This window comes from Panicum virgatum, chromosome 5N (assembly GCF_016808335.1).
Source record: "Panicum virgatum strain AP13 chromosome 5N, P.virgatum_v5, whole genome shotgun sequence".
NCBI lineage: Eukaryota > Viridiplantae > Streptophyta > Magnoliopsida > Poales > Poaceae > Panicum > Panicum virgatum.
The window spans coordinates 22,444,296-22,448,417 of NC_053149.1; the positions used below are offsets into that span (position 1 = coordinate 22,444,296).

The 4,122-nt window shown below is 49.5% G+C and overlaps 1 non-coding gene across 1 annotated transcript; it reads right to left on the reverse strand.

Moving 5' to 3' along the window:
• Positions 1-2,957: 2,957 nt before the first annotated feature.
• On the reverse strand, positions 2,958-3,064 carry LOC120677050. Its single transcript, XR_005676114.1, has one exon. It is a non-coding gene; the product is annotated as a small nucleolar RNA R71 (small nucleolar RNA).
• Between the last annotated feature and the right edge of the window lie 1,058 nt (positions 3,065-4,122).

Consider the following 4,122-nt stretch of genomic DNA (forward strand, 5'->3'; position numbering starts at 1 on the left):
CCAGATGGAGGCGACGATTGGCTTCTCCTTCACCTTCGAAAGCTTCCCGGAGGTCATGGTTCCCAGGAACCCCGCTTCCAATCCTCCAGCCGCCGGAGGCCACGACGTCCCTAGGGTTAGATCCGATCTAACCCCTCAAGCGCCTGCCGCCTCCCGGATTTCTGAATCTGAGAGCTATGACGTGCCGGTCACGTCAACTAGGGTGACCCGTCGCCCTGATGAATATGTTGATGACCTGATCTTCCAGATAGATCGCGTCAGTAGATCCATCGCCGAGTGCATTCGACTCGGCGAATTCGCACTTCGCCATTGCGACGACCCCGACCGTGTTCTCCAGGAACTCGGCAACACGTCTACTAGAACCAGATCCGATCTGGTCTCCCCAAGACCTGCTGCCCTTAGGGTTCCTGAACCCGAGGAGGACTATGCGGCAACCGCTCCTTCCCGGACGACCCGTCGTCCAGATGGGTCTACTGATGATCTCATCTCCCAGATAGATCGAGTCGGCAGATCCATCGCCGAGTGCGTCAGGCTCGGCGAGGACACGCTTCTGCACCACGACGACCCGGGTCAGATTCCTCTCGGACTCCGCAACACCGCCGTGACGTATTCGGACCAGATCCGAGTACGACTACCGACCCGGCTACCTTCGGTCAGATCTGATCTGACCCGACTTTAGGAGAGGAACTCGGCTTCCAGCACGCCTCGTTCACCCTCCCACCCAACCGCTCTTCTGCAATGGAGCATCACCACAACTTCATCGTCTCCGACGACTCCGACACTCGTGAAAAAGAGACCGATGAGGAGAAGGCCCAACGACTTCACCGCAACGAGATCCGCGCCGACATGAGGCTGTTGACGCTCACTAACGACCATTTCTAGGCATCAACTTGATCAGAAAATCATGAGAGTTTGCATTTCTTGCATACATTTATATTCAATAAAGTCCCTAAACCACACTTTACCTTCTAGAATATGCAAGTTGTGTTTTTGAGCTAATATGCAGGTTACAAGCACACTTTAGTCCGACAAAAAATCACAAAAAATATCAGAGCATCGATTCAAGCTCAAGTGGACCAAAAGAATCACAATAACCAAAGCAAAACTACTTAAGACAAGCTCTACCCTGGTGTTCAAACCAGGCCAGGCCTAGACAGGCCCAACTGCCAGTAGCTGGAGGCGGTTGGCGCCACTGGCAGGCCGGCCGGCCCCTTGGTCGGCCGACCAGCCCGTGGGCCCCTCCGCCTTAAGCTTGCTATGTGGCAGCTTGGCACTGGTCCCCTAAGTCGGTTTGCGGAGGATTAGCTGCAGAACCCCGGTGGCTCCCTCCTATAAATACAAGGGGGAGGGGGGTAGAGAATAGGATACACACACATCTCACTTCACTCTTCTCTCTTGCATTCCTTGCACAGTCTTTAGGCTTAGTGGAATTTAGGAGAAGTCTAGGAGTCATCGAGTCGCCGGAGTTGCTCGAGAGTCTGGTATGGGATCATCTCTAGCTCTCTCTTGTAATATTCGGTCGTTTGTAATAGAATTAGACTGTGGTTACCAATATCTGCTTGAAGTATATTCTGAGTTGTCGGTTATATGCTTCTTGTCATGGTTGCATTATTATTCAATGCTTGCATTGTATAATTGCCCTGTACTGGAGATAGTTAGTCCTTCGTTCTTAGAACTCTATCAACTGTTTCAGTATTCGTGTGATTGCTAAGAGTTGCTGGATGTCAACTATACCCACGGTTTGTAGAGGTAGCCGGCAGGTGGTGACAGCCCTGTCCGAGCCTTTTCGTAAACCTCCACATTCGGTATGGGGGTAGGAGGTACATAAAGTCGCCGAGGTGTACGGGCTCCTCCCGTTACTTCGATAGCGATCTCCCTGTTGTGTAGTTTAATCTCTAACAAGCTAACTAATGAGAAAGTGTAGATATAGCTAGCCTAGCACAGCTGACTCGAGCTCTGACTTTTACCTTGCTCCCGGCCTAGAGTAATCATTATTCTTTTATTCAAGAGAGTAGTCGTGTGTGTGTGTCACACTACCTCCTACCATGTTATTATCTTACCCCTGTTTATGTATGAGAATATCCAATCTAGATAAAGCTCACTAACTAATCTATACACTCTCTCACTCATCGCCTTCTCTGCGGAAATATAAATGACACCCCGGTATACTCCCGGGTAAAATGCTACAGCGGTATTCCGTGCGCTTGCAGATTTATTCGTGGTTCATGAAATACCTGCCACCCCCTTGGCGTCTGCGGGCATCATCGCTGATCTCCAGTGGTGACGTTGGCCGGCGCCAACAAGCATTTTTGGCGCCATTGCCGGGGAAGGCACAGAGTGGAATATATAGATAAAGTTGTGAAAAAAAATCGTGATTAGTATTCGCATGCTAAATAGGCTAACTTGGCTTTGTTTTTCTTGTCTTTGTTGATATGAAAATAGGGTAGTGTATGACCGGTTTCGACTTGCCGCAAAACTTTCATTCCGATCCAGAGTCACTTCTGAGGAGGACGCGAGCTCATCTCGTATCACCTCAGAGATCACTCCTGGAAGTTGATCCAGTCATTGCATCGTCGTCAGCTCCCAGAGTTATGGCCCAGAAGACACTCCGTGATTATTCTGCTCTGTCTGCTAGCCAGGTCCCCATCGGACCTGAGGTTAACACCAGAGGAGAGAACTTCGAGATCAAGATGGGTCTCATTACGATGGTGCAGGCCAGCCCATTCTGTTGCAAGGCCAATGAGGATGCCAGCGCTCATCTCCAGTAGTTCCTAGAGCTTTGCAGTACTTTTGTTATCAAGAGTGTATCGCAAGATGCAATTCGGCTCCGTCTGTTTATGTTTTCCCTCTTGGGGAGAGCGAAGCAGTGGTTTTATGCTAACAAGGCTGCTGTGGATACTTGAGACAAGTGTGCCAAGGCGTTCCTCGCGAAATTCTTCCCGACGGGCAAGACCAATACTCTTCATGGTCGGATTTCGAACTTCCAGCAGGCATCAAATGAGTCAATTCCGGAAGCTTGGGAGAGGCTTCAGGATTACATTCTGGCGTGTCCGCACCATGGAATGGACAGCTGGCTCATTCTACAAAACTTCTACAATGGGTTGACACAGTCATCCCGTGATCATGTGGATGCCGCTGCAGGTGGAGCTTTCTTCTCGCTGACCACTGAAAGAGCTACATCATTGATCGAGAAGATGGTTTCCAACCAAGGTTGGAGCGACGATCGCCTCCAACTGTGCCAGCAAGGTATGCACTCTGTCAAGGAGGCTGACATGCTCGCTATGAAGATCGATCTCCTCCTCAAGAAATTTGAGGACTATTGCCAAGATAAGGCTCAGATGCATACACTTCAAGCCTTGGAAACTCACATGACGTGCGAGGTCTGCGGGAATGTTGGACATTCAGGCGATAATTGCCCAGAAACCCAAGAAGAAGCTTTATTCCTCAATGGCAACAACGGGTTTCGTCCACAAGGAGGTCAGGGGTGGAATCAACCATGCCCATATTACCAAGGAGGTAATGGGAATTCGAATTCTTTCGGTCCTAACCAACCTACCATGAGAGATCTTGTCTACGGCCAAGCGAAGATCAATGAGTCCCTTCAGAAGAAGTTGGCCGCTATGGACAAATCTATGGAGACTATCCATGCCAAGATGGATGGATTATCCACAACTATAAAGAACCAGCTGAGTTTCAATAAGGCGCTAGAAACTCAATTGGCTCAGTTAGCTGCTGCTACACCTACTGCTGAACTAGGGAAGATTCCGGGGCAACCCGAGTCTACTCTAGAAAGTATGAATGTTGTCGATGCTATTTGGAAAGAGCCCTTTAGCAAGACACCCCTCAGCTATGCGGAGAAGCTCACACGCCCAAGAAGAGGTGCGTGGGGCGAGTTAGCAGCCACAATAAGAGAAGATCCCGGAACCCCAGTGATCAGCTGCTCAATCTTTGATTATGAATTTGATCACGCCCTTTGTGACCTTGGAGCTAGTGTCAACATCATGCCCAAGGTAACTTTCGAGAAGTTAGGCTATCCGATAGTGTCCCCTACCACTATGTATGTTCAGCTGGCAGATTCCACGATAAGATATCTAGAAGGAGTTGTGGAAATGTTAATGGTAA